The sequence below is a fragment of the Macaca mulatta genome, chromosome 14 (genome assembly GCF_049350105.2).
Source record: "Macaca mulatta isolate MMU2019108-1 chromosome 14, T2T-MMU8v2.0, whole genome shotgun sequence".
In the NCBI taxonomy this organism is placed as follows: Eukaryota; Metazoa; Chordata; class Mammalia; order Primates; family Cercopithecidae; genus Macaca; species Macaca mulatta.
The window spans coordinates 73918196-73942647 of NC_133419.1; the positions used below are offsets into that span (position 1 = coordinate 73918196).

The window sequence follows — 24452 nt, forward strand, 5'->3', positions numbered from 1 at the left end:
ATTATATCATCTGGCAATTCCATTTCTGGATATACATCCAAAAGAACTGAAAGCAGAATCTTGAAGAGATATTTGCGTATCTGTGTCAGTGCAGCATTATTCACAACAGCCAAGAGGTGAAAGCAAACCAAATGTCCATCATTGAATGAATGGGGGGGGGGGGAAAGCGTGGTATATACATACAAAGGAATAGTATTTAGCCTTAAAGGAGAAGGAAATCCTGTCATATGCTACAGCATGGATGAACCTCGAAGACATTATACCCAGTGAAATAAGCCAGTCACAGAAAGACAAATATTGCACGATTCCACTTATATGAGGTATCTAAAGTAGTCAAACTCACAGAACAAATAGTAAAATTGTGGTTGTCAGGAAATTGGAAGGAGGAAGGGACAGTTGTTGTTCAATGGGTATAGAGTTTCAGTTTTGCAAGAAGAAAATGTAGAGATCTGTTATGCAACCATGTAAATTAGTTAATACTACTAAACTAAACTATACACTTAAAAATGGTTAAGACAGTAAATTTTATGTTACGTTTTTCATCACAATTTATAAATAAATAAGTAAGCAAGCAAGCTGGGTATACATGGTAGTATGAAATAGGAAGTAAGATAATAATAATAATAGCTAACATTTACTGAGTGCTTACTATAAGCAAGCACATTATTTCGCCCAACTGTGACTAAAGTGGGGACTATTATGACCTTTCTTTAAAAATGACAAGGCTCAGCCTAGAAAAGTCAAATCACTTGCTCAAGATCAAACAGCCAGGGGCTCCAAGACACTGTAATTCTTTTTTTTTTTTTTTTGAGACAGAGTCTCACTCTGTGGCCCAGGCTTGAGTGCAGTGACGTGATCTCGGCTCACTGTAAACTCCGCCTCCCAGGTTCACCCCATTCTCCTGCCTCAGCCTCCCAAGTAGCTGGGACTACAGGAGCCCACCACCATGCCCGGCTAATTTTTTGTATTTTTAGTAGAGACGGGGTTTCACCATGTTAGCCAGGATGGTCTCGATCTCCTGAACTCGTGATCTGCCTGCCTTGGTCTCCCAAAGTGCTGGGATTACAGGCGTGAGCCACCGCACCCGGCCAAGACAGCGTAATTCTTTAAGCTGCATATGTGACAACCAGTTATATCTACTCATTTTTTAAGACTCATAAAGATATAATACTTTCTTGAATCCCTCTCCCCACTCCCAGAACTGACCTAATCCTAGAGAGAACCCTAGATGTATTTCTTTTTTTTAACTTGATTTTTTTTTTTTTTTTTTTTTTTTTGTGAAAAGGTCTTGCTCTGTTACCTACACTGGAATGTAGTGGTACAATCATGGCCCACTGCAGCTTTGACTTCCTGGGCTCAAGAGATCCTCCTGCTGAGTAGCTGGGACTACAGGCGTGCACCACTAAGGCCAGACAATTTTATTTTTTGTAAAGGTGGGGTCTCCCTATGTTGCCCTGGCTGGACTTGAACTCCTGGCCTCAAGTGGTCCTCCCTCCTTGGCCTCCCAAAGTGCTGGGATTATAGGAGTGAACCACCACACCTGGCTCCATAGACCTTTCTCTTTTTTTTGTGATGGAGTTTTGCTCTGTCGCCCAGGCTGGAGTACAGTGGCATGATCCCGGCTCACTGCAAACTCCACCTCCCGAGTTCAAGCAATTCTCCTGCCTTAGCCTACCAAGTAGCTGGGATTACAGGCATGTGCCACCACACCCAGCTAATTTTTGTATTTTTAGTAGAGATGGGGTTTCACCATGTTGGCCACACTGGTCTCGAACTCCTGACCTCAGGTGATCCACATGCCTTGGCCACCCAAAGTACTGGGATTACAGGCATGAGCCACTGTGTCCGGCCTCCATAGACATATTTCTATCACAGTACCTACCACATTTAATTGTACATGCTTATTTACATGTCTGTCTCTCCACTGATCGGCACCTCTAGATCTGAGCTTCCCATAGCCGTTAACCATTCATAGCTGTTTAAATTCATGTTTAAATTAATTAAAAGTAAAAAAAAAAAATTAAAATTCAGTTCTTCAGTCTCACTATGCATATTTCAAGCACTCAAAATCCACACATAGCTGGTGACTACTGTATCGGACAGCATGGATATGGAACATTTCCATCACTGCAGAAAGTTCTGCAGGACAGTGCTATGTCTAAATTCTGTGTGTTCCCGGAGGCACAAACAGTCTAGCAGGCAGTCTGGCAGGAGCTACACCTAAGTCATTTTTGTATCCCAGCACCAACCTTTAGTAAACCTCCAGTAAGTGTTTCTTAGCAATGACATGGGTAACACAGAATTTGTTCTACCTTATTATCACATACCACCCATGATTTAAGTTCCATACATTCAATGTCCCTTACAGGCTAGCATCAGTGTAATAACCCACCATCATCCCAACCTGTGGAAAGAGGCAGGAATCACAATAGGTAGAGCTAATCAGAAAGTCTTTGTCTAGTCCTTCACCCCAAACCAAAGTTCCACTACTTACTGTGAGACTTGATTAAGAAGAGGGTTTATTTCTTGCTTCAGGTTTGGCATGTAATTAAACTGCAGGTGTTTCTAAAAGGAATTTTTTTTCAAACATTGGAACAACCTCACAACTTGGCAGAAATAAAAATAAGAAGACTGGTTGAAATTTATCATACTTTTTATCATATCATTCATACTCTATGAATAAATATATATGAATGAACATATCCTCAGGATGCTCTTTATATTTAAAAAAAAATAGTCACTTGACACACATTTTCTGAGGAACTGTAATAAAGAGAGATAAATAGTGTTGGTAGACAGAAACTTAAATTGGAATAATAGAAAGTGGTAAGAGCTCTACAATAGAAATGCTAGGAACTATGAAGACCACAAACGAGGATCAGAACCCAGTAGTGAAATGGAATAGAAGGTGGGGAAACCACAAAGGAAGCTACTCAGAGATAAGCCTCAATTAAGTTTTAAAGGGTAATTAAGGCCGGGCTTGGTGGCTCATGCCTGTAATCCCAGCACTTTGGGAGGCCAAGGCAGGCAGACAGCTTGAGCCCAGGAGTTCAAGACCAGCCTGGGCAACACGGCAAAACCCTGTTTCTACAAAAAATACAAAAATTAGCCAGGTGTGGTGGCAGGTGCCTGTAGTCCTAGCTACTCAGGAGGCTGAGGTGGGAAGATCACCTGAGACAGGGGGGTCGAGGATGCAGTGAGCTGTGATCGTATCACTGTACTCCAGCCTGGGTGACAGAGTCAGATCCTGTCTCAAAAATAAATAAATAAACAATAAGTAAATAAATAAATATTTTTTAAAAAGGAGGGTGGGAGGGGTGTACCAAATAGAGATAAATGTGATGGATGAAGATACAGAAATATGACCTGGACAACAGGTGCAAAGTAGTTCAATTTGGCTGGAACAACATATGAAAAATAAAGGAGAATTTAGCTGGGCGCGATGGTTCACGCCTGTAATCCCAGCACTTTGGGAGGCTGAGGTGGGCAGATCACAAGGTCAGGAAATCGAGACCATCCTGGCTAACACGGTGAAACCTGTCTCTACTAAAAATACAAAAACAAAATTAGCTGGGCGTGGTGGTGGCGCCTGCAGTCCCAGTTACTTGGGAGGCTGAGGTAGGAGAATGGTGTGAACCCAGGGAGGCAGAGCTTGCAGTGAGCTGAGATTGCGCCACTGCACTCCAGTCTGGGCAACAGAGTAAGACTCCGTCTCAAAAAAAAAAAAAAAAAAAAAAAATGGAGAATTTGAAGCTAATGAGGCAAGCAGAGGCCAAACCATGAAAGAGCCTGCAAGCTAAGTTAAGGGGTTTGAATTTTATCCTCCAAGTTACGAAAAAAACCCTGGAAGATTTTAAAGCACAGAAGAGTGCAATCTGTATTCAACAAAGCTCAGGGAGAAGCAGGAGGGAGGACAGATTTGGTGGTGGTGAGACAGCAGGTAGGGAGACCAGTCAGGAAGTTATTGCAAAAAGTAATGAGACAGGAACTATCTGATACAAATAGTTTTAAACATACCCTATCTTAAATGGGTCTCTCTCCATTAGTCTATGCCTCTCAAAGCTGGAGCACCATGATTCAGTTATATAGCACAATTACAAAAACAACAGTTAATTCTATAAACTAAAAATTTAACTGCACTCCTTTATTCAACAGCCATTCCAGATTTCGAACTAAAACTGCTCATTCTTCTCTTTCCCACTGCACATAATTTTGGAAAAACATTTCAGCCAGATGATCACATCTGTGCAGTGTGCCACAAGTGTAAACAATTTAACAGGAGTTTAATGAAACATTTCCTATTCAATTGGAGAAAAAGATTAGAAAATTCTAACATGGCAACATCAGGTTGCAAACTGACATTTTTTAATTAGCTTTTTTAAAAAATATGAACATGCCAATTTTAAATCCCATCTGGTTGCATGTTGCAGCTGCCCTGAATGAATTTCCAGTTATTATGCACTTGGCTAAAGCATTCAGAACTGCCATGTGCTATCAGCAGCAGCAGCTACAGTGCAGTACTTAGGAAGTACTTAAATACCCATGCTGGTACAAAAGGATTTCTTAGTCTGTCCTGGAGAGAAAGGAATATATGGGGAAGAGGAAGGAACGATATCACATTTTTAAGAAAATATATTTCAGTTTTGCCTCCTCTCCTCCTCAAAAGCAATGGACTTTCTTATCTTTGACCTCACAGAGCCTTAGCCTACAGAGTTTTACCTACTCTTCTGCCTTGTATAAACAAAATCCTAAGAACCAAGGATTCTGAATTGGACTAAAACTGGGTTCAATTCCAACTCTACTTCTCTTACAAACTGTGAACTTGGGCACATTTCTTAATCTTCCTTAGACTCTATTTCCTCATGTGTAAATGATAATGCCTAACCTTGAAGAGCTGTGGTAAAGATGAAAGAAAATGTATATAAAATATCTATACAATATCTGGCTCATATGGGCATTCATTCAATACATGGTAACATTTAACACTCTCCTTTGTATTCCACTATAATTTGTACTTTACAGTAATTACGCACCTTTAAAAGTTTAAGAATTAAATGAGGCCAGGCGCGGTGGCTCAAGCCTGTAATCCCAGCACTTTGGGAGGCTGAGACAGGCGGATCACGAGGTCAGGAGATCGAGACCATCCTGGGTAACACAGTGAAACCCCGTCTCTACTAAAAATACAAAAACTTAGCCGGGCGTGGTGGCAGGCGCCTGTAGTCCCAGCTACTCGGGAGGCTGAGGCAGGAGAATGGCGTGAACCCGGGAGGCAGAGCTTGCAGTGAGCTGAGATCCGGCCACTGCACTCCAGCCTGGGTGACAGAGCAAGACTCCGTCTCAAAAAAAAAAAAAAAAAAAAAGAATTAAATGAATTAATTTAGGTAAAGGCTTCATAACAGTGCCTGGCACACAGTAAGCAAGCATTAAGTATCAGTTGCAGTTGTTGCTATTACATACCAATATCATAGTATGTTTCATAGTGAACTGCAATTTCTTTATTAGTTGTTTACCTTCCTATCTAGTACTTAGCATAAAACCCAGCACGAAAGAGGTACTCAATTAACATCTGTTAACCAGTTGAATAAATAACGGATGAGGCCAGGCATGGTGGCTCATGCCTGTTATCCCAACACTTTGGGAGGCCAAGGTTGGTGGATCACTTGAGGTCAGAAGTTCAAGACCAGCCTGGCCAACATGGTGAAACCCCATCTCTACTAAAAATACAAAAATTAGCCTGGTGTCGTGGCACACAACTATAATCCCAGCTAGTCGGGAGACCGAAGCAGGAGAATCACCACAACCCAGGAGGCAGAGGTTGCAGTGAGCCAAGATAGCGCCACTGTCTTCCAGCCTGGGTGACAGAGTGAGATTCCGTCTCAAAAAAATAAACAAATAAATAAATAAATAATGGATGAATGACTGAAGGAATGAACTGAATTTATCATACAATTTTGCAAAGTAGCCATTCAATATTGTTTTATAAATTAATTAATCCTATCAAGCCCATATGATAAGAAAGGGAGTTATTATTATGGCCCTTTTTACAGATAGTAAACAGAGGCCCAGAGAGATCAAAGGTTAAGGTCACCCAGGTAGAGTAGAATCCCTTTGGTCTCTCAGAAACTAACTCTAGATTTTTTTTCAACGAGACCTTAATCTCTCTCCATATTTTAAATATTACCTACGAGATCGGTCAAGTTTTTTAAGTCTCTACGGTTTCAAAGTCAGAAGATGTTACCAATAAATGATGGAAGGGTGAAAAAGGAACATGACCAAATGAGAAGTTCAGTATCTCCTCTTTGGGAAAAAAGGAATAAAGACCTGATTTCATCTGGCCTGAGCACAGAGAAAGCAATTAAGTATGACTAATAAGAGCATAAAGCCCTCACTATAAACAAATGAGGATGGAGGACAATGAGAGGGTCAAATATGAAAGGCAGTATGGGGAGTTAGAGCCACTCATCTACTCCTGTAAAGAGCATGACTACTCACAGTCTTTCTGGGGGGTAGTCATTCTTTCATTTAACAAATACTTAGTCCCTGCAATGAACTAGGATAATAACAGTGTATATCAAGAGCCTTAAAAAAATTACACCTGGATGGGCGCAGTAGCTCATGTATGTAATCCTAGCACTTTGGGAGGCCAAGGCAGGCAAATGGATTGAGCCCAGGAGTTCAAGACCAGCCTGGGCAACATGGTGAAACCCCGCCTCTACAAAAAATTTAAAAAATTAGCCAGGTGTGGTGGCATGCACCTGTAGTCCCAGCTATTCAAGAGACTGAGGTGGGAGTTTGAGCCCAGGAGACGGAGGTTGCAGTGAGCTGAGATTGTGCCACTGCACTCCAGCCACGGCAGTCCAGCCTGTGTGAAAGAGCCAGACGCTATCTCAAAAAAATAAAAATAGTAATTCCAGCTACTCGGGAGGCTGAGGCAGGAGAATGGCGTGAACCTGGGAGGCGGAGCTTGCAGTGAGCTGTGATCCGGCCACTGCACTCCAGCCTGGGCGACAGAGCAAGACTCCGTCTCAAAAATAATAAATAAATAAAAATAAAAAATAAATAAAAATAAAAATAAATATACCTTCACTCCAGTTACCCTATTCCTATTTATCCTAGGAAAACTATAAAAAAAATAAAGACTGAGGCCAGGCACAGTGGCTCACACCTGTAATCCCAGCACTTTGGGAGGCCAAGGTGGGAGGATCGCTTGAGCCAGGAGTTCGAGACCAGCCCAGGCAACACAGGGAGACCCCATCTCTACAAAAATAAAAATTTTTAATAAGGTGGGTGTGGGGTGCACGCCTATAGTACCAGCTACTTGGGAGGCTAAGGTAGAAGATCACTTGAGCCCAGGAGTTTGAGGCTGCAGTGAGCTGTGATCGTGCCACTGCACTCCAGCCTAGGTGACAGACCCAGACTCTGTCTCAAAAATAAAAGGAAAATGCTTATGATATAATGTTAAATTAAAAAGCACTCCAAAAGACTACCTATAGTATGATCTTAATTATATAAAATAATTAGAAAATAACTTTTCAAAAAACCCTAAATGGTGAGTTTTAAAAGTAATCTCTGCTTGGCAGAATATAGAGCGATATTATTTGCCAAGGTTTTGTTTTTTTTTTTTTTTTTTGAGACGGAGTCTCGCTCTGGCACCCAGGCTGGAGTACAGTGGCCGGATCTCAGCTCACTGCAAGCTCCGCCTCCCGGGTTCATGCCATTCTCCTGCCTCAGCCTCCCGAGTAGCTGGGACTACAGGCGCCCGCCACCTCGCCCGGCTAGTTTTTTCTATTTTTTAGTAGAGACGGGGTTTCACCTTCTTAGCCAGGATGGTCTCAACCTCCTGACCTTGTGATCCGCCCATCTCGGCCTCCCAAAGTGCTGGGATTACAGGCTTGAGCCACCGCGCCCGGCCATTTGCCAAGTTTTCTAGTTTTTCCATAACAGGCATTTTTCCAAAAAACAAGGTGAAGGAGACTTTAGGACAAAAAGTAAATATATAAAATGCCATCAGGATTAATTAAGATCATTAGAATCTCTGCTAGGTGAGAAATATATTAGAGGCATATTATTTTTACACAAAAAGATTATGTTAATCCTACTGAGAACTGACACAAATGCAAGGGTGAAATACAATGGGAGAGCAATAAAGAGAAAATCCCATCAGATTCCCAGGAGGTCGCTTTCATTTCAGAATGTCTGTCATCAGCAAAGCCAAGTTCAATGAGTAAAGAGAGAAATGAAACTTGATGGGTGAAGAAGATGGCAAGCTAAGACCCACTGCTAAAATCCATAAGTTCCTTAAGATCATGGAACCTGTCAATTACCATATAGTGTGACAAAGGCCATGGAAGGAAGGCAGCAGCAGGAATGTGGCAAAGTCAAGAGTAGGGCAAGGTAGCCTTTGTTGAAGATGACTAATTTAAAGGGGAAAGACATTAGCCTAGAGGAAAAGGGCATTCTAGGAAAAAGGGAGAGACTAGAGAATAGAAACAGCTTAGCATGCCTTGGGAAATGACATTTATTTCAGTGTTACTAGAGTCCAAAGTGCAAGGCAGGCTATGGTGAAAGATGTAGTTGCAAAAGTCATCAGGGGCCTGTCTCAGAGGACCTGAATATCTGGTCTATGATTAAGCCAAGCAGCTATACATGAGTCAGTCAACAAGGGTACCATTCCAGTAGAAGAGAGAGTTAGGCAGCATTATACTAAAGATAAGTGATGGGTAGTTAAAGCAGAAGACGAACACCCAGTCCAGCCTGGGGGCTCATGAAAGGCCTCTGAGAGAAAGTGACAAAGTAAGGCACAAAGGAAAAAGGGGCTAAGGTCCCAGCACTTTGGGAGGCCGAGGCAGGTGGATCTCTTGAGGTCAGGAGTTCGAGACCAGCCTGGCCAACATGTCAAAACCCCAGCTCTACTAAAAATACAAAACAAATTAACTGGGCGTGGTGGTGGGCACCTGTAATCCCAGCTACTTGGATGGTTGAGGCAAGAGAATTGCTTGAATCCGGGAGGCAGAGGTTGCAATGAGCCAAGATCACACCACTGCACTCTAGCCTGGGCGACAGAGCAAGACCCCATCTCAAAAAAAAAAAAAAAAAATGGAGCTAAGGTCTGCAACATCCAAAGTGATGACACACAGTTGATACCTGGCCTAATCATAAACTCAGCAAACCAGGGAACTAGTCCCTGGCAAGGCTTCCAAAGAGGGAACCATTCTCATCACCAGAATGTAACCTCCAAGGACCTTGTTAGTCTTGTTCACTGCCAGGCTTCTAATACTAAAAATAGTGGGCATAAAGAAGCTGCTCTATAAATATTTGTGGGAAAAAAAAGAAAAAGAGAAAGGAAGGCTTGCTATTATATTAAAAAGCAATGGGTCTGGTAAGCTTCAACCCACTGTCATGTTAAAGAAAAAACAACAACAAAAAAAGCAATGGGGCTGGGTATAGTGGCTCACATTGTAATCCCAGCACTTTGGGAAGCAGAGGCAGGAGGATCACTTGGGGCCAGGAGTTCAAGACCAGCCTGCACAACATAGCGAAACCCTGTTTCTACTAAAAACAAATTTTTTTAATTAGCCAAGTGTGGTGATACACACCTGTAGTCCTAGCTGGTTGGGAGGCTGAGGCAAGAGGATGGCTTGTGTCTAAGAGTTCAAGGTTGCAAGAAGCTATCATCGTGCCACTGCAGTCCCTCCTGGATGACAAAGTGAGAACTCTGGCTTTAAAAAAAAAAAAACAGTGAGAACCCATTCCCTCCACCCCACCACTAGCAAATTAATAATAATAATAATTTAAATAATTAAATAAAATAAAAAGACAAATCCTATATGATTCTACTTATATGAGGCACTCAGAGTCATCAAAATCATAGAGACAGAAGACTGAATGGTGATTGTCAGGGGCGGGGGTAGGAAGAATGGGGCAATAGGGAGTTCCTGTTTAATGGGTAGACAAATTTCAGATCTGTAAGATAAAGAGTTTTAGAGATAGTTGACAGTGATGGTCACACAACATTATGAATGTATTTAATACACTAAACTATACACTTTCTTTCTTTTTTTTTTTTTTTTTTGAGACGGAGTCTCGCTCTGTCGCCCAGGCTGGCGTGATCTCGGCTCACTGCAACCTCCGCCTCGCAGGTTCAAGCAATTCAGCCTCCCGAGTAGCTGGGATTACAAGCGCCCAACACCATGGCCGGCTAATTTTTGTATTTTTAGTAGAGATAGGGTTTCACCATCTTGGCCAGGCTGGTCTTGAACTCCTGACCTCGTGATCCACCCACCTCGGCCTTCCAAAGTGCTGGGATTACAGGCACGAGCCACCGTGCCTGGTCACTAAACTATACACTTTCAAAAAATCGAGATGATAAATTTTGCATGTATTTTACTGCAATAAAAAAAAAATTGGGGGCCAGGTGCAGTGGCTCATGTTGGTAATCCCAGCATTTTGGAAGGCCAAGGCAGGCGGATCACATAAGGCTAGGAGTTCGAGGACAGCCTGGCCAACATGGCAAAACCCTGCCTCTACTACAAAAAAAAAAATACAAAAATTAGCCAGGTAGGGTGGCACACACCTGTAATCCTAGCTACTTGGGTGGCTGAGGCACAAGAATCGCCTGAACTCAGGAGGCAGAGGTTGCAGTGAGCCAAGATCACACCACTGCACTCCAGCCTGGGCAACAGAGCAAGACCCTGTCCCAAAAAAAAAGAGGAAAAAAAGCAATGGGAAATTCACAACCACCAAAAGGTGAAAGCAACTTAAGTGTCTGTTGATGGATGAATGGATCAAAAAACTGTGGCATATACATACAATGGAGTATTATTCAGACTTAAAAAAGAAGGAAATTCTGACATATACTAAAACATGATGAACCCTGAAGACATTATGCTAAGTGAATTAAACCAGTAATAAAGGACAAACACTATTATTCTACTCATATGAGATACATAGAATAATGCAATTCTTGGACACATAGTTGAATGGTGGTTGCCAGGAGCTGGGGTAGGGAAGAAATGGGAGTTACTGTTTAAGATGATAGTGCCCCGGCAAAATTTTTGTTTTATTTTCAGCAGAGATGGGATCTTACTATGTTAACTAGACTGGTCTTGAACTCCTGAGCTCAAGCGATCCTCCTGCCTCGGCCTCCCAAAGTGCTGGGATTACAGGCATGAGCCACTATGCCTGGCCAAAATTAAGTTATTAATTTAAAAATCCTGTATTCATTAATTGGAAAATGTAATATTGTTAAGATGCCACTTCCAAAGCAATCTATAGATTTTATCAAAAGTCCAAAAACCTTTTTTTGTAGAACTGGAAGAGCCAGTCCTCAAATTCATATGGAATTGCAAGAGGATACAAATAGCAAAAATAATCTTGAAAAAGATCAACGAAGTCGGAAGACTCATACTTAACAATTTCAAAATTCACTACAAAACTATGGTAATCAGTACAGCATGATACTCGCATAAGGACAGGTATATAGACCAATGGAACAGAATCACAAGTCTAGAAATAAATCCATATATCTCTGGCCAATAAATTTTCAACCAACATGCCAAGACTAATCACTAATCAATGAGAAAAGAAAAGTCTCTTCAACAAATGGTGCTGGGACAACTGAATATCTACAAGCAGAAGAATGAAGCTGGACCCCTACGTCAAACCACATATAAAACTTAATTCAAAATTAAAGACCTAAATTTAAGGGATACAACCATGATAAATCTTCATGACCTTGGATTTGGCAATGGATTCTGAGCTATGACAACAAACTAAGCAACCAAAGAAAAAATAAACTGGACTTCATCAAAATTTAAAACTTTTGTGCATCAAAGGATATTATCAAAAAAGTGAAGAGGCCAAATGTGATAGCTTACACCTGCAATCCCAGCACTTCAGAAGGGCCAAGGTGGGAATTCAGCATCAGCTTGGGCAAACAGCAAGACACTGCCTCTACAAAAAATGTAAAAAAGAAAAATTACCCAAGCATGGTGGTGCACATCTGTAGTCCTAGCTACTTAGGAGTCTGAGGCTGGAGGATCACTTGAGCCCAGGAGTTAAAGGCTGCAGTGAACTATGATCATGCCACTGTACTCCAACCTGGGCAACAGAGCAAAACCCTGTCTCTAAAAAAGAAAAAAAAAAAAAGTGGAAAGAAAACCTACTGAATAAGAAAAAATATTTGGAAATCATATATTTGATAAAGGTCTGGAATCCAAACTGTAAAAGAAACTTTTATAATTCAACAACAAAAAGGCAAAAAAAAAAAAAAGTTTTTTTAATGGGCAAAGGACATGAATAGGTATTTTTCCACAGATATACAAATGGCCAACAAGTACATGAAAAGATGCTTAACATCATTTATTAATCATTAGGGAAATACAAATCAAAACCATATGATATGCCATACTCATTATAACAGCTATTTATTTTTAAAAAATGAAGAAGGAAATAACAAGTATGAGCAATAATGTTAAAAAATCTGAACCCTCAAATATTGTTGGTGGGAACGTTAAAATGGTGCAGCCATTATGGAAAGGTCTGGCAGCTCCTCAGCAAGTTAAACATAGAATTACCATACGACCCAGCAATTCCATTCCTAGGTATACACTGAACTAAAACAGGTACTAAAACAAATACATCTACCCACATGTTCATAGCAGCACTCTTCACAATAGCAAAAGGTAGAAACAACTCAAATGTCCATCAGTGGACAAACTGTAGCATATCCATACAATGTAATATTACTCAGCCATAAAAAGCTTTAAAAAGTAATGAAGTACTGGCCAGGCGCGGTGCTTATGCCTGTAATCCCAGCACTTTGGGAGGCCAAGGCAGGTGGATCACCTGAGGTCAGGAGTTCAAGATCAACCTGGCCAACATGATGAAACCCCGTCTCTACTAAAAATACAAAAATTAGCCGGGCATGGTGGCAGTCACCTGTAATCCCAGTTACCAGGGAGGCTGAGGCAGCAGAATCGCTTGAACCCAGGAGCTGGAGGTTGCAGTGAGCCGAGATCATACCATTGCACTCCAGCCTGAGCGACAAGAGTGAAACTCCGTCTCAAAAAAAAAAAAGTAATGAAGTACTGATACATGCTACAACATGAACATCAAAAACATTATTCTGAGTGAAAGAAGCCAGACGCAAAAGGCCACACACTATATGATTTCATTTATGTAAAATATTTAGAATAGGTAAATCCATAGAGACGAAAAGCAGATTGGTTGTCGCCAGGGGCTAGGAGGGAATAGGAATGGGAATGACTGTTTAATGGATACAGAACTTCCTTTTAGGGGGATGAATGTTTTGGAACTAGACAGAGATGGTTGTTGCACAACACTGGGAGTGTATTAAATGCCACTAAATTGTTCACTTTACAGTGGTTAATTTCAACAACGATATATAAATTTCACCTCAATCAATCAATCAATAATGAGAATCCTCCATTCACACAAACTTCCCAAAAATTGTTTTGTTATCTTTTCTTCTTTCCATTGCCCAAACTATAACAGATGGCAAAGCATTTCTTGATTCTCAGCAAGAAAAAAACACAACAGCACTGAGGAGTTGTCACTAATGAGAACAATGTAAACAAAATCCTTAGTACCACTACTGCAGCATTAAATACATCCAAGCAGTTATATCCACAGAATTAGTCTCATTTAAGGAAAGGCCAATGAAGGTTTTTTTCTTGTTGTTGTTTTCTGAGACAGGGTCTCACTGTCTCCCAGGCTGGAGTGCAGTGGCATGAACATGGCTAACTGCAGCCTCGACCCTCCAGACTCAAGCAATCCTCCCAGCTCAGCCTCCCGAGGAGCTGAGACTATAGACATGTGCCACCATGACCATGCCCAACTTTTTTTTTTTTTTTAAAGAGATGTGGTCTCAGTATGTTGCCCAAGTGGTCTTGAACTTATGGCTTCAAGCATTCTTCCTACCTCAGCCTCCCAAAGTGCTGGGATTATAGGCATGAGCAACCATGCCCGGTCTCCAATGAAGGTACTTTTGCTAAGGTGTGTGAAGATACCTGTTGCTGGGATCAGGAGACATGAAGAAACTAAGAAAAAAAAATACTGGGAAAAGTTTTCAATAGCTTTGTAAGCCTTCAGAATTTAAAGTACATTAAGAAATAAAAACTTAAATGCAGTGGGTACAAATATGGCAAATCTGAAAGCTAAGCCTGACTAAGGCTATCAACCTGCCATGTGCTAAAAACAAATGTACTCACTCAGAGAAAAACTGAAAGAAGTACTACATACCTATTAAAACAGCTAAATTTAAAGAGTGATAATACTAAATGCTAACAAGGATGCAAAGAAACTGGACTTCTCATATATTTCTGGTAGGAAGGTAAAATGGTACACACACTCTGGAAAATAATTTGGCAGTTTCTTATAAAACTAAACATGCAGCCAGGCATCACTGCTCATGCTTGTAATCTCAGCACTTTGGGAGGCCAAGGCGGGCAGATAGCCTGAGACCAGGAGTTCAAGACCAGCCTGGCCAACATGGTGAAACTGTCCCGACTAAAAATACAAAAATTAGCCAGGCGTGGTGGTGTACACCTGTAGTCCCAGCTAATCAGGAGGTTGAGGCTGGGAGAATTGCTTGAACCTGGGAGGCAGAGGTTGCAGTGAGCCGGGATTGTGCCACTACACTCCAGCCTGGGCGACAGAGCAAGACTCTGTCTCAAAAAAAAAAAAAAAAAAGGGCCTGGGCGCGGTGGCTCATGCCTGTAATCCCAGCACTTTGGGAGGTCGAGGTGGGTGGATCACCTGAGGTTGGGAGTTCAAGATCAGCCTGACCAACATGGAGAAATCCCGTTTCTACTAAAAATACAAAAAATTAGCCAGGCGTGGTGGCACACGCCTGTAATCCCAGCTACTCGGGAGGCTGAGGCAGGAGAATCGCTTTAACCTGGGAGGCGGAGGTTGCAGTGAGCCAAGATCGCGTACCATTGCACTCCAGCTTGGGCAACAAAAGCGAAACTCCATCTCAAAAAACAAACAAAAAAAAGTTATCCTTTTCTCCTAGGCTTCCAGGAAATTCAGGGGTAAATTTGTAGCTCACCTACAGCAACTGGGGAGACATACATACATACATACATATATATATATATGTTATTCTATTTTCAATAGTACTCAGCATTTTTCTTTTTTAGGTTATTTTACTAGATTACTTTTGTAAACTACTCTCAATCCCTTGTGGAATAAATAAAGACCACTCAAACATGGCAAGTACTACTCTATCCCTAATAAATATGTTAAAATTATTCCATAGAGAACTAGAAATGGCACAGCCATTCCCGCTTTTTTTAAGCATTTGATCATACAAGCAGAGCCATTCACTTTTTTTGTTGTTTGTTTTTTAATTCACAAACCAAGATCTTTATGAGACCTCCCTTCCTTTACTGAAATAACTTTTACTTTTATATCTGTATCAACTAAGGGGTAAAAGTGACACTAGTCACTTTGGACAATAAAAATAAATTTTTAGATAATTTTAATACCCTCTTATCCCATATGATTCTTGATCTTGAAGTTCAATGCTGCAATCTTAGGACTGTGGTTTAAAACATTACAGAAGAATTTTTTTTTTTTTTTTAAAGACTGAGTCCCACTCTGTTGCTCAGGCTGGAGTGCAATGGTGTGATCTCAGCTCACTGCAACCTCCACCTCCCAGATTCAAGCGATTCTCCTGCCTCAGCCTCCTGAGTAGCTGGGATTACAGGCACATGCCACCACGCCCGGCTAATTTTTGTATTTTTAGTAGAGATAGGGTTTCACCATGCTGGTCAGGCTGGTCTTAAACTCCTGACCTCATGATCTGCCTGCCCCGGCCTTCCAAAGTGCTGGAATTACAGGTGTGAGCCACCGCGCCTGGCCTACAGGGGAATATTTACAGCTGTATGACCTCTCTTCATCTCTCTGACCCTCATCACAAGTGGGGATGGTAACACTTATGCTGAAAGGTTCTTTTGGGGATTATATAACATATGCAAATCATCTACCAGGTCCTTGTAAACAGTATCATCTGACTCAGACCTCGGTCTACAATCGGATGTCTTGCTTCAAAGAGAAAGTGTTTTCCATCACAGAATGCAGCATATAATGCCAGTTAGACTTTTTCATTTGATTTCTTGCCTAATCTAGAGTCTGAGTTTAACACTCAATAAAGAATAGAAGGTTGGCCTGGCACGATGGCTCACGCGTGTAATCCCAGCACTTTGGGAGGCCAAGGCAGGCAGATCACTTGAGGTGAGGAGATCAAGATCAACCTGGCCAACATGGTGAAACCCTGTCTCTACTGAAAATACAAAAATTAGCCGGGCATGATGGTGGGCGCCTGTAATCCCAGCTACTTGGGATGCTGAGGCAGGAGGATTGCTTGAACCCAGGAGGTGGAGTCTGCAGTGAGCCGAGATCGTACCACTGCATTTCAGCCTGGGCAACAGAGCAAGACTCTGTCTCAAAAAAACAAAGAATAGGCCAGGCGCGGGAGCTCACGCCTGTAATCCCAGCACTCTGGGAGGCAGAGGCGGGCGGATCATGAGGTCAGGAGATCGAGACCATCCTGGCTAACACAGTGAAACCCCGTCTCTACGAAAAAATACAAAAAATTAGCCGGGTGCAGTGGCGGACGCCTGTGGTCCCAGCTACTCGGGAGGCTGAGGCAGGAGAATGGCGTGAACCCGGGAGGCGGAGCTTGCAGTGAGCCAAGATCGTGCCACTGCACTCCAGCGCTCCAGTCTGGGCGACAGAGCAAGACTCCGTTTCAAAAAAAAAAAAAAAAGGAATAAAAGGTTACCTACTAACACAGTAGTTCTGCCTGAACCCGAGCAAAATGTTCCCTGAGTACCAGCTGAGCATATTTAGTAGGCATCAATTCACACAGGCCCCAGGGAGGGGACATTCACTGTAATATTCAAAAGGACATCACCATAATATACAGTATCCTTGTGACCAGTATTTCTAATGCTACTACTCTCTATATCTTTTATTATTATTTAATAGTGATGCAATGGATTAGTGAAGTCAATTAAACTATGCCAAGAAAAGACTTGAAAAATAGCTTTTCAAGCAATTCCAAACCAGGCCAGGATTTCATCCCCATCAGGTATTTACTTGATGTTCACCTCTATCATTCACCTAAGGCAGACACCTCAAACATTCCTGGCATATGCTTTGGAAGGCTCCATCACATTTATTTTCCATCGTAATTCAACCAACAATTTCAGCTCTCCCGTTTGTTAGCTATGCAACTATTCTCTGAGGACAATACTGCTTATCTAATAGCTATCTAATACTGTTATTTGCTGAGGTTTAGAGATAATTTATGTAGAATGCCTACACACTATCTGGCCCAATAAACGTATGCAATAAACTGTAGCTGCTATTGTCATCACTAATAAATACTCATGAGTGCCCACTATTTTCCCAACATTGTGCTGAGCAGTAGGAGGAAAACGATAAGTATGTAAGATGCCATCCACTCTAAGGGGGTACACAATCAAGTTGAAACAAAAAAAACCATTATACAATAGTTATATGTAATTATATAATTAAATGGTCAATTGTTTGGTATAGACTAAGTGCAGAAGGAGAGACCCGAAAGCTTTTCCTTCTATTAACTTACAACAACCCTTGGAGCCAGGCAGGCAGAAATTCCCATTTTACAAAAAGAAACTGAGACTAAGAAAGACAAAGTCATAGAGTTCAATCATTTACCCAATTAACAAATTCTAGGCTATGAACTATGCTTAAGTGCAAAAGAGAAATAGATTAGTTAAGACTCTTGGTTGTAAATGACAGAAAACAAACTGGTTTAAGCAAAAAGCCTAATTACTGACCTAATTAACTGAAGCCCAAGATTAAGGTAGACTATGGGGGAGGCTCATTTCAGAGCTCAAAGTCACTGCCTCCACCTGTTTAGCTTCACTTCCTCAATGTTGATTCTATCATAAGCCAGACTCTCTCCTCCTAATGTGGCAAAATGGCTATAGCAGCTCCAGCCACACACCTCTGTAGTATAGCAGGACTTGGAGAAGGTCTTCTATAGAGGCTTACAAAAGTCCTGAACATTCAGTTTAGACCAGCTTAAAACATATTTACCCCTAAACCAATCACTATGGCCAGAGTAATGTGATGCCTTGGTTACCTTGAGCCTGGTTCACGTAACACTAGAGCTAAGAAATTCCTACCCAAACTATATGAAGCAAAACAGGGGGGAAGGTGTGGTTCCTAAAACGAACATATGAGGCCATTGCTGAGATAAGAAGGAAACTACAGAAGCAAACTACAAATGTCCACAACAAGGAACCCTGTGACTGTGCTCTCACAGAATATACAGTTTGGGGCAGTGATTCTCAAGTACAGATGGGCTGGTAGTAAAAAGAAGGTTAGAGGTGGCCAGGCACAGTGGCTCACGCCTGTAATCCCAGCACTTTGGGAGGCCAAAGCAGGCAGATCACAAGGTCAAGAGATCAAGACCATCCTGGCTAACACAGTGAAACCGCATCTCTACTAAAAATACAAAAAAAAAAAATTAGCTGGGCGTGGTGTTGGGTGCCTGTAGTCCCAGCTACTCGGGAGGCCGAGGCAGGAGAATGGCATCAACCCAGGAGGCAGAGCTTGCAGTGAGCCAAGACTGCGCCACTGCACTTCAGCCTGGGCAACACAGTGAGACTCCGCCTCAAAAAAAAAAAAAAAAAGGAGGCTAGAGGTATAGTTCTGGTCTGAAAGAAATATAATTGCAGAACAATGTGGTAAGTGCCATACAGACAATACTTAAAACAATGTGTCACAGTGTCCAGAAAAAAAAAAGGAAGGCCACCCTAAGACTTTAGGGAAGTCTTCCAAGAGGTGGTACTGACCAAACTTAGTCCTGAAGAAAATAGGTCAGTTAGCAAATCACCTAACTGCAACTACAGCATCAAAGTTTCCTGATTCCCTATCAAGAGCTCTTTCCACTACTATGGTGGAGAGGAAAATGGGCACTGAGGCCTCAAGAGAATTGACTGCCACAGAAGCTCATTTAAACCAGCTGTCATAACTGCTCAGCACTTAAGTACGCTGTAAATGACTTGTCCACAATGCAGCAGGATCACAAAGACCCTGCCAACCTTACCGGAGGATGTTTCAGCTAGATAACAGTCATGATCTAAGCATGGAATGGGATATTCTGTTATTTCCCAGCACTTTGGCTTCTTCACCTACTACCAGCCTGCTCTTTCCACTATATGTGTAAGGGCTGACAGTTGAAACAGAAAAGTACCAAACACAGTAAGCTAAATTGAGACCACACTGTAAGTTAAAGGAAAAACCCACTATACTGATACTTCCACACATGCAGTTTATGCTCATTGAGATAGGAGGTAAATAAAGGGTTTGCATCAGTAGGTAGGGTTTGCATCTATCTCTACCACTTACTAATTGTGTGACCCTCAGCAAGTCACTTTTCTGACCCTCAATTTCCTCATCTGTAAAATGGGAAGCATTATAATACCTTTCTTGGAGCTACTATAGGAATTAAAACAAGATAAAAGGAAAACACTTGGTCAAATTGTAAAGCATCAAGTAAATATTAGTTATGTTCCCTAACTCTTCAAGGAGAGACATTTCAAAGTACTATATGACTTCTAACTTTATAAACAGCAGAATTCTCAACACTCCATTCCATTTGGACTTGAAGCAATCAAAACTCTTTCCAGGGAAGGCTTTTAAAAACAATACCACATTAGGCCGGGCGCGGTGGCTCAAGCCTGTAATCCCAGCACTTTGGGAGGCCGAGACGGGCGGATCACGAGGTCAGGAGATTAGGACCATCCTGGCTAACACAGTGAAACCCCGTCTCTACTAAAAAATACAAAAATCTAGCCGGGCGAGGTAGCGGGCGCCTGTAGTCCCAGCTACTCGGGAGGCTGAGGCAGGAGAATGGCGTAAACCCGGGAGGCGGAGCTTGCAGTGAGCTGAGATCCGGCCACTGCACTCCAGCCTGGGCCACAGAGCGAGACTCCGTCTCAAAAAAAAAAAAAAAAAAAAACCAATACCACATTAAACATTGGTGATTTGTTTTAAAAGCTGCAATTAAGAGGATTCCACTGTTTCACCAGGCTCTTGTGGCATCCAATTAAGTAATAACATGAGAGAGGAGCTCTTAATTATGGAGGAAAACTTCCACAAGCCAGTGACAGGTGTGCAGGGCTCAAGCTGAGATCAAAATAGTTGACTACAGCATTAATTTCCCTCTTTCCTTTTTCCCAAAGACACTTAAGTTTGCATGCAATTAGTTGAAAAGTAAACCAGATCGAATGACTGCCATATTTCAAGCTTTATTACCTTTTATCATGTTAACATCTACCAATTGAGTTTTAAGGGATTAACACCAAAACAGATGGTTTAAACGCACAATAAGTGAGCCTCAATGATCAGAAATTATAATAGCCAAGCTGGGTTTACACTTACACTGAGATGTTAGCATTTTTCCCTAAATTATGTCTATTGTAAATTAAAGTTATTCCTTTTCTATTTTCATGTATACACTTTGTAAATAACATTAAAAATAAAACCCTCTTCAAGGGGATGCATTTTTTTCTAATTTGCCTGCCTTCTCTCCAAATGTAAAGCAAACCTCCTTTATCCCTTGATGTAATCAATAAAAATTAAAGCCAAACATCCAGCATTTATTTATTTTGCAAGTTACAGACAACGGTTTTAGCAGCACCTACCAAAAAAGCACACCCCCAACATCCAAATGGAAAGAGAATTAAGCATCCATTTGTTGAAAAAGCCCTTTTTAGGGCTACACTTGATTGCCAATTAAAAGAGCGCCTGGAAAGTGAGACCTCCAAATTTGGTGTTGGGAAGCAACTCAGGAAATATGTACACACTTAACACAGGATGAGCCATCATGATAAGAAAAACACAAGATTTGGATTCAAGTCCCAGTCTGTCATATGCTCTACTCATTCAAGCAGTTATGGAGTAGCTGTTTTCTATCACGTACAATATTGAGTGCTAATGATAAAAAGCAAGACACATTACAAATTATTATTATAAAATGTTACAGGTCCTATAACAGGCATCAACACAAGAGAAGAATGAGGAGAAAACAGTCAATTCTACCTGGAAAAGAGAGCAACAACTTTATAGTGGAAGCAATGTAGGTGGTAGATTTTTTAAAATAAAATAAGGCCATGTTTGCCAAGTTGAGAAGGGAAGAGGACCATTTGAGCAGAAGAAGCAACACGAGTACAGATTTGGCAGTTTAACAGTATATAGTAAGTCCCAACGATTGCAAGTGGTTTGGCAGGGTTGGGCTGCGAAGATGGATTCACTGGAGGTGACCCTGGCAGCAGATGGAAGAATGGAGGCTGCTGTCCACACAAGAGCTGCTGAGAGTCTGAGCTAAGGCAATAGCCATGGGGATGGAGAGAAAGGCACAGATTTGAGAAATGTTAAGGTGATCGTATCTACACAGCTTAGTGACTGAAGGAATATGAGAAGATAAGGAAATCCCAAATTTCCAGCTTGAGTGAGAAAATGGTGATGTCATTCACTGAGATAAGAAACACAAAGAGAAGGTGTGGGGGGAAAGGATAATGAGTTCAGTTTTGAGCTACACTTGTGACTTTAAACCAGTCACCCGATACCTCAAAATCAGTTCCCCAGTTAGCAAAATGGTTATAATACCACTTACCTCAAAGAAATTCTCAATGTGGTGAGAATTAATATAATGAATGAGGAAAAGGTTTTATTATTTTTACCCTCCAGCTATGACTCTGTGGAAGAGACTGCTAATAGTATCCATTTTCCCTTGCTTCCTTTCAATACAGACACTCCCTTACGGTAACCCTCTGCCAAAATAACTGAGCACATGCAACCGAGTTGGAAACTACATTTCCTAATGTTATTTATAACTAGATATGTCTTGTTTCTAAAGATAATGAACGAGATGCTGGGAGAATTAACATATACAACTTCAGCTCACTTTTTTTTTAAGGCAATTATGTGTCCTCCACTCTCTCTTCTCCCTTCTCATGGACTTATTTCAAGGTAGATGTGTTAATAAGCTATCACTGAGAATGCAGATGAGGGCATCACCCCCAGACAACGAGATAGAAGGTGCCTGAATCTCTAGATGATTTCATGGAGCAGAACCTCTGCCCACTGTGGTCATAAGAGACTTACCCCTGAACTGTTTTATAAGAGATAAATGTCTATCTTGTTTGAGCCACTGAATGTTTGGGTCTCTTTCAGCAGCTACCCTGTACTCTAACTACCCACCTTTCAAGCTTGTAAAATCTGTAAGGAAACTGAGCAAGACAAAATTCAGGGCTCTAGAAATCTACTAGACATTGGCAGTACCTTTGAGACAGGAGACAGGAACATCCATGAGTACATACACACATGCACAACTCACAGACATAAAATGAGAACAAGAGTTGGACTGTGTATGCCAAGCAACAAAGCAGACTGTAGCCAATTAATCAAGGCTGAACTAATCAAACAAAGTAGACGGTAGCCAACTAATCAAGGCTGAAAATTCCAATTTTTTATCTCATGTGGCTTCTACATTAAAACAACTAATTCTTAAAAGATCCAGTAATATATAAATTACTACCTGACACTCAAATCTACAATCTGGAACAATGGAATCAATTATGACATTCTTAGGTGAGGGGTAATTTACCTGAATATAACAATCTCAGACTAAAATAAGAAGAGAAGCTCAGGAATTCTTAAACATTTTGCACTATAATCATACACAAAAATAATGCAGGGCAGGGCACATGGAAAACCAAGTAGCTATGCTATGACATGACTGTATTTGAATGTGATATAACCTAGAAGCTAAATGAAGTATAATGGCTTCTTCTCAATGGTCAGGAAGAAGGCTATTGAGAACTAGACCCTTGGCCAGGAGGTGATGGCTCACGTTTGTAATCCCAGCACCTTGGGAGGCCGAGGCAGGCGGATCATGAGGTAAGAAGATTGAGTCCAGCCTGGCCAACACAGTGAAATCCCGTCTCTACTAAAAATACAAAAATTACCTGGGCGTCGTGGTGGGTGCCTATAATTCCAACTACTCAGGAGGCTGAGGGATGAGAATCGCTTGAACCCAGGAGGCAGAGGTTGCAGTGAGCAAAATCCAGCCACTGCATGAGCGAAACCCCGTCTCAAAAAAAAAAAACAAAAAAAAAACAAAAAAAAAAAACGCTGAAAAACGAATTTGCCACTGTCATATCTTATTTATATAAAATACAAAAGAAATCTGACAAGGCAATCAAAAAAGAATCCAATACAATTAAGTTCACCTAGACATCAGAAAAATTGTTTCTTCAGTGTTACAAAATGCTTAAGTGTAATCCCTGTCTTATATGAAGGCTCTGTTATAGACAGTTACCATATGCTGGCTCAACTATATTTAATGCCACTATATTAGGACTGTTGTAACTCTCAAACATAATCAACTAGTGACTAAGAAGGAAGCAATCAGGAGAAATCATAGGATATAAAAATAAACTAGCAATTTTAGTATCATCACTCTTTAATACTAGACACAGCATCAACTTTTTAAATCATGCATTCCCTCAGCAATCATTATGGAAAACACACTGTTGCCAGCTACTAAAACAGAGATAATACACACAGGAACACACACACACAGCTGTCTTATCCACCTTCAAGTAGCTCTCACAGACTTATCTATCGCGGTATTTTGCTCCTTGGATTTGAGAAAGAAAGATGCACAGAAAGATTTTTAGGGTTATCTCTTATCTTCAGTTAGTCTCAACGAAAGTATCTATTTTCCATACGAAAAAGACTATTGTGTATTCCTAAGAAAACAGATGTTGGCCGGGCACGGTGGCTCATGCCTGTAATCCCAGCATTTTGGGAAGCCGAGGCAGGCAGATCATGAGGTCAGGAGTTCGAGACTAGACTGGCCAATATAGCGAAACTCCGTCTCTACTAAAAATACAAAAATTAGCTGGGTGTGGTGGTGTGCACCTGTAGTCCCAGCTACTCAGGAGGCTGAGGCAGAAGAATCGCTTGAACCAGGGGAGGGGCGGAGGTTGCAGTGAGCCAAGATCTCACCACTGCATTCCAGCCTGGGCAGTAGAGCAAGACTCCGCCTCAAGAAAAAAAAAAAAGAAAGAAAGAAAGAAGATAGATGTGAAGCTCTAACCAACAGCTAAAAGTATTATAGAAGGGGAAAAAATATGAGATTTGGAGTCAGGAGACCTGGGATGTGGGGTCCAGATTCTGTTACTCAGCAAATGAATGATCTTGTGTAATTAATTCATCTTACTTTTCCTAACCTATAGAATGGATATGAAAAGCATAATTAACTGCTTCACAGAGTTTCAAGGGTCAAATAAGAGAGATAATATCTTTCATATATACCTACATATTCATACAAGCTGTTTCTGAGAAAATATAAGGGTTAA

General features: G+C 41.3%; 1 protein-coding gene across 6 annotated transcripts in view; it reads right to left on the reverse strand.

Annotated features, from left to right (window-relative positions):
- Window positions 1–24452, reverse strand: part of FAM168A (family with sequence similarity 168 member A) — a 198735-nt gene that overhangs the window by 146487 nt on the left and 27796 nt on the right. For 2 of the 6 annotated variants that reach the window (XM_028832839.2, XM_028832838.2), the window contains exon 2: window positions 11877–11952. The exons of the other annotated variants lie outside the window; for them this stretch is intronic. The gene's annotated coding sequence lies outside the window, so the exon portion shown is untranslated. The remainder of the gene's footprint in view (window positions 1–11876; window positions 11953–24452) is intronic. 6 annotated transcript variants of the gene reach the window in all.